Source organism: Hemiscyllium ocellatum, chromosome 22 (assembly GCF_020745735.1).
Source record: "Hemiscyllium ocellatum isolate sHemOce1 chromosome 22, sHemOce1.pat.X.cur, whole genome shotgun sequence".
NCBI classification, from domain to species: Eukaryota; Metazoa; Chordata; class Chondrichthyes; order Orectolobiformes; family Hemiscylliidae; genus Hemiscyllium; species Hemiscyllium ocellatum.
Genome location: NC_083422.1, coordinates 55759334 through 55774699, shown reverse-complemented (window position 1 = coordinate 55774699; position 15366 = coordinate 55759334).

Genomic DNA, 15366 nt, shown 5'->3' with positions numbered 1-15366 from the left:
CTGGCTGTGCTTTTCCAGCAACAAACTCTCAACTCTGATCTCCAGCATCTGCAGTCCTCACTTTCTCCACTTGAACAGGAGAGCTTTGGAGGAATATGGGCCAAGTGCTGGCAAGTGGGACTAGATTGGTTTTGGATATCCAGTCAGTATGGATAAGTTGGACCGAAGGGTCTGTTTCCGTGCTGTACATCCCTATGACAGTGTGTCTTCTGGTCTATTGTGCAGGCAGCCTGCAGGGAACCAGACCCATCACTGATTCCGATCGGGACACTTGGCTGGACCTTTCCCACCAGCAGCTTTGTTGCTTTTATGGGTGAGATCTTCTGGGAGTCTGAGTGATGTGGGCTATAGTGGGATTTGTGCAGGAGATTGGGAGAAGTGGGAGGTGACAGTTGAAAAGGAGGGAACTGAATCTGTAAAGGGTGATATGGTTAAGCATGGATGTGAATGGCTGTTATGGAGGCTGGGGGGAGGTAATGGGGGAATGTTGTCCATGGTTGGGGTACAATCTGAAGACAGTGCGTGACCACACCTGGCATGATTACCTTAGATACCAGGAACACTGGGTGCGGAGGCAGTGTGGACATGTGCAAGCTCATGTACATGTGTTGGGTGGGGCTTGGGGAGGTTTGGGTGGGACTTGGGAAGGTTTGGGTGGGACCTGGGGTGGTTTGGATGGGACTTGGGTGGGGCTTGGGGAGGTTTGGGGGGACTTGGGGAGGTTTGGGTGTGGCTTGGGGAGGTTTGGGGGGACTTAGTGAGGTTTTGGAGGGACTTGGTGAGGTTTGGGTGGGGCTTGGGGAGGTTTGGGTGAGACTTGACGAGGTTTTGGAGGGACTTGGTGAGGTTTGGGTGGGACTTGGTGAGGTTTGGGTGGGACTTGGCGAGGTTTGGGTGGGACTTGGGGAGGGTTGGGTGGTTTGGATGGAACTTGGGGAGGTGTGGGAGGGACTTGGGGAGTTTGGATGGAGCTTGAGGAGATTTGGGAGTGACTTGGGAAGTTTGTGTGGGATTCGGGGAGGTGTGAAGTCTACAGCTTTACAGAAAATCCCAGCAGGAAAGGGATCTGAAGGGTGGGGTCCTCCCCAATATGTGGAGATGCTACCTTCCTCTGCTCAGAATTCCGACCTAGACTGAGCAGGATAGATTCCCAACCGCAGACCAGGTATGGGCGCCAGGGATGCTGGTCTTTCAACAGGTATCTGGTGACTGGTGGATTGTTCTAGAAATAGCATGTGGTTAAGATGGAGATGGAATTGGGCATGAAAAATGCAGTAGAGGCTGGGTGGGTAGTTAATAAGCAGCATCCAGTAAGAAACAGTGAGAAATCTCATTTAGTCTCGTGACAAGAATCTCTGCAAAAATCACACACAACTCATGTAAGATTCAGCCCCACATGTCTGATACTGTACCTTACCCCCTAAAGGTGATATATGGAGTAGGACAAGTAACTGAGAGGCTCTTCAACCAATCATATTAAAGAACGTAACTGACAGCAAGGTATGAAGTGTGTTTGCCCTGACAGTTGGGTGCTGAGGTTATGATCCCTATTAGGAATGAGGTGGGGGAGATGCCACACTTTGTCAATCTTCCTTACTTCCCCAGTTGCAATGTGACTAAGAGTGGTTTCTGCACAGTGCCAGGATCCTTTTCAGTGCAAACATCCCTGTTCCAATGAGGTCAGTCAACTGGACCTCATAGAATATGAGTTCCCTGATTGGCGCTGTTAATCTGGTCCAATCAGACAGCCCTGGATGACCAATAAATGAGTGAGGGTTGGAGATACTGACATTCTGGTCCCTAACTCAGGAAGAGGCAGTCCTATAGTCAAGGGCTGTTCATGAGTATTTTAAGGGTGACTCAGTGGTGGGATACTGGCCTCAGTGGAGTTACTTCAGTGGTGACAAGAGTAAAGCATGATCCTGAAGAAACTCCATCACAGCAGTCGTTTTTGATTTGGGAGGAAGCATTTCGTACATAGTGCCTGCTTGGGAAGTTTGACCATTCAACCCTGTCATTGACGACTGGGCCCAGCATGTGGAAACAATGTGTTATTTTTGCCAGGCAAGTGACATTTTAGCAGATAAGGAATGAGTAATCCCCCTAACGGCCTGTGGACTTGCAGCTTTTTCTGTAATTAGGAGCCTAATGTTCCCTGAGGTACTGGATACCAAAACTTTCAAGAGTCGACAGATATAGTTAATTGTGGAATATTGCAACCCCTAACCTCCATTAATTCTGACACATTATCAGTTTTAATTGGCAGCTTGAAAATCAGAGGAATCCATATCAGGATTTTTGACTAGTTTAAGACGACTGGCAGAAGCCTGTGATGTTGGTTTAACCCTTAATGAGATGCTTAGAGACTGTCAGATATGTGGGACTAATGATGTAACTATGCACAAACACCTATGAGCTGAAGCCCGACTGAGGCAACTGGCTTTATTGGTGGACAGTGAGAAAAGAGGAGCATATGAGTTACAAGGGATTCCGATGGAAGTGAATACCAACTGAGGGAACACCACTTGAGGGAAGGCAATTACATGTCCTCTCTGAGGACAAATCCCAATCAGAGGTCAGCCCTCGGCAAAACTCCAAAACTAAGCCAAGCCTCGGCCAATGGTTAACATTTTCTTCAGGATCAGCAGGCCATTGTAGTTTTTGCTGGTATGCAGACTCAAGGCAACAAGAGTCTACCAAGTGTAAACTGAGTAAGACAGTTCATATACCAGTATCCAGGAGGTTTCACACCTGGGAAAGCTCACCTACATCTGGTTTAGAACTGTTACATTGCTCAGCAACATCAATATCAGAACCAATCAAAATAAATGTTTGGTTAAATGGCCACCCAGTTCTAAGGGAAGTTGATACTGGTGTAGCTGTTTCGGTGATTGCAGAACCAGTCTTTAACAAAATTTGACGCCAACCTTTAAGTTTGCATAAGATCTTAGCTAGTCTGAGAACCTGTATCGGGGAACCTTGACAGATTAAGGGGACAACTTTGGTTTTGGTCTCAATTGAGAAGCAGCTGGTTCAGTTACCGCTGATTATAATATAAGGTTCAGGTCCAACCCTGATGGGGCGGTGTTTGTTGCAAGAGATTCACCTTGATTGGCTCAACATTTTTCAATTAAAAAATGGCTGCTTGAGTGAAGTCCTACTTAAATAGCCGGAAGTTTTGCAGGAAGGTCGAGGGACTATCAAAGGAGCCAAGGCCATTTTCCATGTTGACCAGAAAGCAAGTCTGCAAGGCCCACTGAGTGCAATTTTCCTCTTGTGTAAAAGTAGGGGCAGCACTGGAAAGCGAAGGAACCATCAAATCTCTACAGAATGCAGAGTGGCTTGCTCTGGTTGTAGTGATTGTGAAGCCCAATGGGTCAGTTCACCTTCGTGGGGATTTTAAACAAATGGTAAACCTCTTTTTGTGGCTGGATAAATACACAAAGCTTCACGTAATATGCAAAACTGGCAAGGGGCTGTCCTTCACGAAGCTGGACATGATGGATGTAGCTGCCTTGATGCCTATTGCTGCCAGAAGAAGAGAGTGAAAGTCTATCAAGGTGTTCCTGATGCAAGAGCTGAGCTCCTGTGTGTTACACACCACTTTATCGGACGCCAAGTCTCCAGAACCTGAGCCGATGCTAAAACAGCCCCAGGAGGCTCTCCAAGAGAAAGGACTGGCTGATGTCCATGGACTCAGAGGGGGAGGGAATTAGTGATTGTGATGTGGTCAGCCAGCTGGACCTCATAAAATATGAGTTCCCTGATTGGGGCTGTTAGTCTGGTCCAATCAGGGATCCCTGGCTTGCAGACCAAAAGGGGAATGTCAGAGATACTAACACTCTGGTGCCTGACCAGTGATCCTGACATCAATGGTGGGCAAGTTGTTGGAGGGAATCCTGAGGGAAGTAATTGACACATATTTGGAAAGGCAAGGACTGATTAGGGACAGTCAATGTTGCTTTGTGTGGGGGAAATTGTGTCTCACTAACTTGACTGAGTTTTTTGAAGAAGTTTAATTCAGATAAATGCGAGGTGCTGCATTTTGGGAAAGCAAATTTTAGCAGGACTTATACACTTAATGGTAAGGTCCTAGAGAGTGTTGCTGAACGAAGAGACCTTGGAGTGCAGGTTCATAGCTCCTTGAAAGTGGAGCCGCAGGTAGATAGGATAGTGAAGGCGGTGTTTGGTATGCTTTCCTTTATTGGTCAGCGTATGGAATACAGGAGTTGGGAGGTCATGTTGCGGTTGTACAGGATATTGGTTAAGCCACTGTTGGAATATTGCATGCAATTCTGGTCTCCTTCCTATCAGAAAGATGTTGTGAAACTTGAAATGATTCAGAAAAGACTTACTAAGATGTTGCCAGGATTGGAGAATTTGAGGTATAGGGAGAGGCTGAACAGGCTGGGGCTGTTTTCCCTGGAGCATCAAAGGCTGAGGGGTGACCTTATAGAGGTTTACAAAATTATGAGGGGCATGGATAGGATAAATAGACAAAGTCTTTTCCCTGGGGTGGGGGGGTCCAGAACTAGAGGGCATAGGTTTAGGGTGAGAGGGGAAAGATATAAAAGAGACCTAAGGGGCAACTTTCTCACACAGAGGGTGGTACATGTATGGAATGAGTTGCCAGAGGAAGTGGTGGAGGCTAGTACAATTGCAACATTTAAAACATTTGGGTGGGTATATGAATAGGAAGGGTTTGGAGGGATATGGGCCGGGTGCTGGCAGGTCGGACTTGATTGGGTTGGGATATCTGCTCGGCATGGACGGGTTGGATCGAAGGGTCTGTTTCCATGCTGTACATCTCTTTGACTCTAGATAACAAAGAGAATGATGATGCAAGAGCAGTGGCTGTGATCTATATGGACTTGAGTAAGGTGTTCGACATGGTCCTTCACAGTAGACTGGTTAGCAAGGTTAGATCGCATGGAATACGGGGAGAACTAGGCACTTGGATACAGAACTGGCTCAAAGGTAGGAGGTAGAGGGTGATGGTGGAAGGTTGCCTTTCAGACTGGAGGCCTGTAACCAACGGTGTGCCACAAGGTTTGGTGCTGGGTTCACTGTTTCTTGCCATTTGTTTAATGATTTTGGATGTGAACATTGGAGGAATCGTTAGTACATTTACCAAAGTTGGAGGTGTAGTGACAGCGAAGAAGGTTAACTTCAGAGTACAATGGGATTTTAATCAGATGGGCCAATGGGCTGAGGAGTGGCAGATGGAGTTTAATTTAGATAAATTTAGATTTGGAAAGGCAAATCAGGACAGGATTTATACACTTAATGATAACGTCCTGGGAAGTGTTGCTGAACAAAGAGATCTTGAAGTGCAGGTTCATAGCTCCTGGAAAATGGAGTTGCAGGTAGATAGGATAGTGAAGAAGATGTTTCACCTTTATTGGTCAGAGCATTGAGTACAGGGGTTGGGAGGTCATGTTGCGGCTGTATAAGATATTGCTGAAACCATTTTTAGAATATTACATGCAATTCTGGTCTCCCTGCTATAGGAACGATGTGGTGAAACTTAAAAGGGTTCAGAAAAGATTTACAAGGATGTTGCCAAGGTTGGAGGATTTGAGCTACAGGGAGAGGCTGAACAAGCTGGGGCTGTTTTCCCTGGAGCGTGAGAGGCTGAGGATGACCTTGTAGAGGTTGACAAAATCATGAAGGGCATGGATAGGGTAAATAGGCAAAGTCTTTTCCCTCGGGTGGGTGAGTCCAGAACTAGAGGGGATAGATTTAAAGTGAGAGGGGCAAGATTTGAAAGGGACATAAGGGGCAATTTTTTCATATAGAGAGTGGTGCATGAATGGAATGAGCTGCAAGAGCAAGTGGTAGAGGCTGGTACATTTACAACATTTAAAAGGCATCTGGATGCATATATGATTAGGAAGGGTTTAGAGGGCCAAATGCTGGCAAATGGGACTAGATTAATTTAGAATATCTGGTCGGCATGGACAAGTTGGACCATGCCCTAAATCTCAATGACCGTATGTGAGGCAGTACTATTGTCAAGGACTGTTCCTGTGTAAATAAAGGATGACCTTATTTCATCTGTCACACCAGCAATGGCCCAAATAATATTGTGGAGATCCACATATTCCTGGCAGTCCTTTTTAAAGGCACAGTCCCTCTTAAAGGGGGATGTGGACTGTAGTCTTCTGGATAAAAGACCATTAAGAAACTTGCTATTACAACCAGAGGAAGAAACAACCTCCTCGATGCCATCCCACACTCACATTGTCAGAAGGCCAAAGCCAGGAAGGAGGGTTCCTACTTCTAGCAGAAAGCTGGAAACTCTTGAGTTTAATCTTGGGAATGTTGGCAAAGATATTTACTATGGCATCACTCAGACATAGTGGCATGCAGTTACTGACAGTCTTTTTTCCCTGGGTGATGCAGGAGAATGATGCCCATCATGGGTAGGAGACATAGATGACTGGTGGAAGACCCCACCAAGAATGCATCCCTCTTACCCTTGAGCAACTGGGCGATGGGCAAAGGTGCCATGGAATCAAATGTCATAACCTGCTCCATTCAGGATGATGGCAGGTTGGTGCTTCATACAGATTATCTACATGCTCCTCATCCTTAAAGATGAATAGACTGCAGAACCTTCACGACCCCCTGACTTACCCCTTCATCTCCTTCTATGTTTCGTGCTTTCGGATAGTCAAGAATGTCCAACTGCAGAGCTCCTGCAAAGCCGCTGAGGGGAGAAAGAGAAACTAGAGGAGCCAACTCCATCACTCGATCTAAAACTCACAACCATCGGCTCAGATATTGACCCAGCACCAATGTTAGGCGCTAGCTTAGAGTCAGGATCTGCAATGTGGTACATCACAAGGTAGGACAAAGCTTGGCTCAGTTCCTGTAAACTCTCTGGAGGGTGATGTCACAGAAGAGACCTGCAGGACCCCCCAGTGACATTCTCATTGCTGTGGGAAAAAGGTCAGCATTGACTTTTTGGCAAATGGACTTTGAGTGTAGCAGAGGCATTGCCATGCAGAATGCACCAGTTAATGATGACTGACTGTTCATTGCCAAACTTTGTTTAAGATTAAACCAAGCAGATTGATTCTGTTTGGGCAAAGAATAGAAATGAACTGCAGCATGGTTGTCATCTGTTTTGCTGAGTTGAAATAGGCAGTGTGTGTATATGTTTCGTAGCTATCTTTATGTCATCACATTTAACAACCATGCGGCTTATCAGACACCTAAGCAGGCCATGTCCAAATGGAGCAAGATCTAGACAATATCTGTCCCTGACCTTTCAATGGTGTTACCATCAGTGAATCCCTCATTATCAAAGCCCTGAATATTACCTTTGACCAGAAACTTAACTGTACAAGTCATATAAATACATAAGCTACCAGAGCAGATCAGAGGCTAGGAGTCCTGCAGTAAGTAATTCATTTCCTGACTCCCCAAAGCCTGTCCACAATCTACAAGCCACAAATCAGAGGTGTAATGGAATAGTCCAAAGTTGCCTGGATGGGTGCAGCTTCAACAAAACTCAAGAAGCTTGACACCATCCAGGACAAAGCAGCCCACTTGATAGGCACTATATCCATAAGTATCCACTCTCTCCTCCAACACTCAATAGTAGCAGTGTGTACTATCTACAAATGCACTGCAGAAATTCACCAAAGGTCCTCAGACAGCACCTTCCAGACCCATGACCACTTCTATCCAGAGGGACAAGGACAGCAGATACATGGGAACACCACCACCTGCAGGTTCTCCTCCTGACTTGGAAATTTATCACCATTCCTTCAATGTTGCTGGGTCAAAATCCTGAATTCCCTTCCTGAGGGCATTTGAATACACCTACATGGACTACAGTGGTTCAAGAAGGCAACTCACCCCCACTTTCTAATGGGCAACTAGGGATGGGCAATAAATGCTGGGCCCAGTCAACGATGGCCACATCCAACAAGTGAATGTTTTAAAAATCCCTTCATTCAAATCATTTGTAGATTTCAAATGGTTGAGGTTATAACATGATCCCCACAGCAGTTCACCTCTTTATCCATGCTCATATGTTAACCCTTACACAATTAGCTCTTATTCCATGTGGTAACTTTTGTATTAGCTTGTCAAGTACCTTGTTGTGGTTCTGTTCGCCGAGCTGGGAGTTTTTGTTGCAAACGTTTCGTCCCCTTTCTAGGTGACATCTTCAGTGCTTGGGAGCCTCCTGTGAAGCGCTTCTGTGCTGATTCCTCTGACATTTATAGTGGTTTGAATCTGCTGCTTCCAGTTGTCAGTTGCTGTCCGCTGCAGTGGCCGGTATATAGGGTCCAGTTCAATGTGTCTGTTGATAGAATTTGTGGATGAGTGCCATGCCTCTAGGAATTCCCTGGCTGTTCTCTGTTTGGCCTGCCCTATAATGATGGTGTTGTCCCAATCGAATTTGTGTTGTTTGTCATCTGAGTGTATGGTTACTAGGGATAGCTGGTCGTGTCGTTTCGTGGCTAGTTGTTGTTCATGGATGCGGGTTGTTAGCTGCCTTCCTGTTTGTCCTATGTAGTGTTTTGTGCAGTCCTTGCATGGGATTTTGTACACTTCGTTGGTTTTGCTCATGCTGGGTATCAGGTCCTTTGACCTGGTGAGTTGTTGTCTGAGAGTGGCTGATACACAGAGAGTTTGATTCACAGCAATGGCTTTCTATTTCTGAGAACTGTCCTTAACAACAGTCAGAACAGATAACAATCAGAATTAATCTCAAAGTACTGCAAATGCTGGAAATCTGACACAACATCAGAAAAAGCCAGCAACACTCACAGGACCAAGAAAAGAATTTGTGACAGATTATTTGTTCCAAGCATTTGAATTAGTTATTGATTTAACAGCATGGAACACAGTCTAAAATATCAAGAGACACTTTATTATCTGATTGCCTTGCATTTCATTACAATAAAAGTTAAACATTGCTAACAACCTCATTTATGGCTTTACAAGTCATATCAAATTCTTTTGATTCAAGATTTTGAAATTGTGAAACATGTTGATTGCTTCACTTTATTTAGGAGCTGCTTGTAAGAATTTCCTTACACACCTGAATGGGCTCCATCCTACTTTCAGATTCACCGTTGAAGTGGATTAGCCCAATAAGCCCCCTTTCCTTCATGGTCACCTGACATGTTGGGATTCTTACAAGTCCATACACTTTACGTCTAGGTATTTCTGGAAATTTGTAAATAGCGCATGAGCCATTTGGTCACTATGTACGCTTGAAACAAGACCCCTCCAACTGATTGCTGCCTATCATGCACTCTCACAAATAGGCCCAAAGCTGTCCTTTCAGACCTAAGAAGTTCCCAGTGTACCTCAGTGCAAATGTAAGGTATCTCAAAGTTTGAACAACAGTCGAAATTACCTGTTTCACACAAGTGCAAGAGCAACACAAGTTATAATTCTGTTAACAAGGTGCTACGGTCAAGCCAAAAAGATGAATGTCCTATAGGGAAGGAAATCTGTCATATTTATCTTGTCTGGTCTACGTGTAACTGCAGATCCACAGCCTTATTGTTGACTCCAACTGCCTTCTAATGTGCTCCTTACAAGCCACTCTGTTCGAAGGCAACCAGAACAGAAAACAAATGCTGGCTCAGTTAGTAATGTCCACATCCCATAAATGGTCTTTTAGTTTAGAAAAAGCCAAAATAATCTTCTAACTACCATGCAAATGATTAAGCTGGTCTAAGAATTTTAGTGCTGAAAACGTGTTGCTGGTTAAAGCGCAGCAGGTCAGGCAGCATCCAAGGAAAAGGAAAAAGGCAAACGTCGAATTTCCTGTTCCTTGGATGCTGCCTGACCTGCTGTGCTTTAACCAGCAACACATTTTCAGCTCTGATCTCCAGCATCTGCAGACCTCACTTTTTAATCTAATCGAAAGTCATGGAATCACGTCTAATGTTAGACATAATGTCCTGAGTTTTGCAAGGCTGTTTGAGGCCACCAGTAGTCTGGTTGTGTGGGTTGGTTTAGCTCAGTTGGCTGGATAGTTGGTTTGTGAAGTAGTATGATACCAAAAATATGGGTTCAATCCCCCCACCAGTAAAGGTTACAATGAAAGCTCAAAACGTCGAATCTCCTGCTCCTTGGATGCTGCCTGACCTGCTGCGCTTTAACCAGCAACACATTTTCAGCTCTGATCTGCAGACCTCACTTTTTACTCTAAGAATTTTAGTGCTGATGTAATGCCAGATATGTAGGCTATATGTGCCAATGACTGGTAAACTGTCATATTCAGCATGTAGCTTTAATCTGTTTGCCACAGACAGAATCAAATCAAGTCACTGTAGTCTTACCAGACCACAGGGCTACTCTTTCATTAGAGAGAGACAATTGGTGCTGATTTAACCTGAGGGTCACCACACATCAGGCAATGGGAAAGATTGAGAAGGAAGGTCTTTCATTGTAACCTTTACTGGTGGGGGGATTGAACCCATATTTTTGGTATCATACTACTTCACAAACCAACTATCCAGCCAACTGAGCTCAACCAACCCACACAACCAGACTACTGGCAGCCTCAAACAGCCTTGCAAAACTCAGGACATTATGTCTAACATTAGACGTGATTCCATGACTTTCGATTAGATTAAAAAGTGAGGTCTGCAGATGCTGGAGATCAGAGCTGAAAACGTGTTGCTGGTTAAAGCACAGCAGGTCAGGCAGCATCCAAGGAACAGGAAATTCGACGTTTCGGGCCAGAGCCCTTCATCAGGAATTTCGATTAGATTAGATTAGATTCCCTACAGTATGGAAACAGGCCCTTCGGCCCAACTAGTCTGCACCCACCCTCCAAAAGTAACCCACCCAGACCCATACCCCACATTTATCCATGACTGATGCACCTGATACTGTGGGCAATTTAGTATGGCCAATTCACTTGGTCTGCACATCTTTGGATTGTGAGAGGAATCAGCACTTGCTGAATAATTTTAAGTGTGTATGACCAATTTAAGATTATCAATTGGACTCATAATGTAGCTCACATATATTTGCTAAAAGTTGCTTACTTTCATTTACATGGACCTGTCCTCTGCAAGACAAAGGAATATTCCCAACCTTTGTCCCTTTCCTGAATTGAACAGAAATGTGGGAGAAAGTAGTTCCCTGATATATTCCTTATAGTGACACCTCAACCAATGAGAAAGGATTTATTAACAAGCAGTAGTTAATATTAAAAATTGTTACTCGCTTTGAAATTCGAGATTTTTGCAACTGTCCAGATGAGATCAACAGCCTGTCTCTTTTTCTCAGCATTACTCAAATTCTGCTCTGCCAAGTGACAGGTTTTTAAAAATCTCATTACATAAGATTTTAAAACTGATCGCAGCGCTTGTTTTTAAATCGGCAAAATGATTAATCCTTTGTTTAAAAACATTGAAAAAAAGCCCACATTTAAATTGCAGGTTATTAAATGTGCAATATGCAATGGCTGTGGTGTAGGGCTTGAAGTGATTTGGAGGTGCTGGTGTTGGACTGGCGTGTACAAAGTTGGTTCAGTGTGTTTGCAGGCCAGGGTTGGATGGTGTTGCTGGGGCACGGGGCTCTCCCCTGCCTGTCCCTGTCCCATTGTCTGCGCCTGTCTCTGAACCAATGCCTGTCCCTGTCCCATTGCCTGTCCCTGGCCCCTGCCTGTGCCTGCCCCAGAACCAATGCTATTCTGGGTAATGGAGGATGGGAAAAATTTCTGGCTGTAAGAGCTGCACCTTTCTTTGAGGTATTTTAGGTGGTGGAGGTGATTTCGTCGAATTCCAGGAGCAGCAATTCCTGTTTTATACGCTGTTGCATTGTTTTGGAACTTTGGGAAAAAAAAGTCAAAAGAACAGCAGTTTAAAAGGGAGAAGAGCAGACAAAGGAAGCACATGGTGAGGACAGTGCAGGAGAGAGAGAGAGAGAGAGAACCTGCACAGTTACTGCCTTTGCTGTTTGAATTCGTGTATCGCTGGACATAGGAGTGCATCTGGGAAAATTAACAAACAGTGAAATTCACAACTAATCTTGGAGGAACTGTTGGGCGAAGTTCACAGCACAGAATCAGATAAGTTAATTGATGTTTTAAGTTTGTCCTTTTAAATTTAAAAAGGAGGTCCTCAAGGGTAGTAATATCTGGATTACTCCCACTGCTATGAGCCAGTGAGGGCAGGAATAGGAGGATAGAGCAGATGAATGCATGGCTGAGGAGCTGGTGTATGGGAGAAGGATTCACACTTTTGGATCATTGGAATCTCTTTTGGGGTTGAAGTGACCTGTACAATAAGGACGGATTGCACCTAAATTGGAAGGGGACTAATATACTGGCAGGGAAATTTGCTAGAACTGCTTGGGAGGATTCAGACAAATAAGGTGAGGGGTGGGACCGAGGGAGATAGTGAGGAAAGGGATCGATCTGAGACAGGTACAAGTGAGGACAAAAGTGAGTCAAACAGTCAGGGCAGGCAAGGACAAGGCAGGACTAATAAATTAAACTGCATTTATTTCAATGCAAGGGGTCTAACAGGGAAGGCAGATGAACTCAGGGCATGGTTAGGAATATGGGACTGGGATATCATAGCAATTATGGAATCATGGCTCAGGACTGGCAGCTTAATGTTCCAGGATACAAATGCTACAGGAAGGATAGAAAGGGAGGCAAGAGAGGAGGGGGAGTGGCATTTTTGATAAGGGATAGCATTACAGCTGTGCTGAGGGTCCTGAAAATACATTCTGGGAAGTTATTTGGGTGGAACTGAGAAATAAGAAAGGGATGATCACCTTATTGGGATTGTATTATTGACCCCCCAATAGTCAGAGGGAAATTGAGAAACAAACTTGGAAGGAGATCTCAGCTATCTGTAAGAATAATAGGGTAGTTATGGTAGGGGATTTTAACTTTCCAAACATCGACTGGGACAGCCATAGTGTTAAAGGTTTAGATGGAGAGGAATTTCTTAAGTGTGTACAAGACAATTTTCTGATTCAGTATGTGGATGTACCTACTAGAGAAGGTGCAAAACTTGACCTACTCTTGGGAAATAAGGCAGGGCAGGTGACTGAGGTGTCAGTGGGGGAGCGCTTTGGGGCCAGCTACCATAATTCTATTCATTTTAAAATAGTGATGGAAAAGCATAGACCAGATCTAAAAGTTGAAGTTCTAAATTGGAGAAAGGCCAATTTTGATGCTATTAGGCAAGAACTTTCGAAAGCTGATTGGAGGCAGATGTTCGCAGGTAAAGGGGCGGCTGGAAAATGGGAAGCCTTCAGAAATGAGATAACAAGAATCCAGAGAAAGTATATTCCTGTCAGGGTGAAAGGGAAGGCTGTTAGGTATAGGGAATGCTGGATGACTAAAGAAATTGAGGGTTTGGTTAAGAAAAAGAAGGAAGCATATGTCAGGTATAGACAGTATAAATCGAGTGAATCCTTAGAAGAGTATAAAGAAAGTAGGAGTATACTTAAGAGGGAAATCAGGAGGGCAAAACGGGGACATGAGATAGCTTTGGCAAATAGAATTAAGGAAAATCCAAAGGGTTTTTACAAATATATTAAGGACAAAAGGGTAACTAGGGAGAGAAAAGATCAGCAAGGTGGCCTTTGTGTGGAGCCACAGAAAATTGGGGAGATACTAAATGAAAATTTGGCTCAGTATTTACTGTGGAAAAGGATATGGAAGATATAGACTGTAAGGAACTATATGGTGACATCTTGCAAAATGTCCAGATTACAGAGGAGGAAGTGCTGGATGTCTTGAAATGGTTAAAGGTGGATAAATCCCCAGGACTTGATCAGGTGTACCCAAGAACTCTGTGGGAAACTAGACAAGTGATTGCTGGGCCTCTTGCTGAGATATTTGTATCATCGATAGTCACAGGTGAGGTGCCAGAAGACTAGAGGTTTGGCAAACGTGGTGCCACTGTTTAAGAAGGGTGGTAAAGACAAGCCAGGGAATTATATACCGGTGAACCTGACCTCGGTGGTGGGCAAGTTGTTGGAGGGAATCCTGAGGGACAGGATGTACATGTATTTGGAAAGGCAAGGACTGATTCGGGATATTCAACATGGCTTTGTGCACGGGAAATCATGTCTCACAAACTTGACTGAGTTTTTTTGAAGAAGTAACAAAGAAAATTGATGAGGGCAGAGTGGTAGATGTGATCTATTTGGACTTCAGTAAGGCATTCGACAAGGTTCCCCATGGGAGACTGATTTGTAGGGTTAGATCTCATGGAATACAGGGAGAACTAGCCATTTGGATACAGAACTGGCTCAAAGGTAGAAGATAGAGGGTGGTGGTGGAGGGTTGTTTTTCAGACTGGAGGCTTGTGACCAGTGGAGTGCCACGAGGATCGGTGCTGGGCCCTCTACTTTTTGTCATTTATATAAATGATTTGGATGCGAGCATAAGAGGTACAGTTAGTAAGTTTGTGGTTGACACCAAAATTGGAGGTGTGATGGACAGCGAAGAGGGTTACCTCAGATTACAACAGGATCTGGACCAGATGAGCCAATGGGCTGAGAAGTGGCAGATGGAGTTTAATTCAGATAAATGTGAGGTGCTGCATTTTGGGAAAACAAATCTTAGCAGGACTCATACATTTAATGGTAAGGTCCTAGGGAGTGTTGCTGAACAAAGAGACCTTGGAGTGCAGATTCATAGCTTTTTGAAAGTGGAGTCGTAGGTAGATAGGATAGTGAAGAAGGTGTTTGGGATGCTTTCCTTTATTGGTCAGAGTATTGAGTACAGGAGTTGAAAGGTCATGTTGCGGTTGTACAGGACATTGGTTAGGGCACTGTTGGAATATTGCGTGCAATTCTGGTCTCCTTCCTATCGGAAAGATGTTGTGAAACTTGAAATGGTTCAGAAAAGATTTACAAGGATATTGCCAGGGTTGGAGGATCAGAGCTACAGGGAGAGGCTGAACAAACTGGGGCTGTTTTCCCTGGAGCGTCGGAGGCTGAAGGGTGACCTTATAGAGGTTTACAAAATTAGGAGTGGCATGGATAGGATAAATAGACAAAGTCTTTTCCCTGGGGTCAGGGAGTCCAGAACTAGAGGCATAGGTTTAGGGTGAGAGGGGAAAGATATAAAAGAGACCTAAGGGGCAACTTTTTCACGCAGAGCGTGATACGTGTATGGAATGAGTTGCCAGAGGATGTGGTGGAGGCTGGTACAATTGCAACATTTAAGAGGCATTTGGATGGGTATATGAATAGGACACTCTTGGAGGGATATGGGCCGGGTGCTGGCAGGTGGGACTAGATTGGGTTGGGATATCTGGTCGGCATGGACAGGATGGACTGAAGGATTTGATTCCATGCTGTACATCTCTATGACTCTATGACACTGCCTGTCCCTGTCCCTGTCCCCGA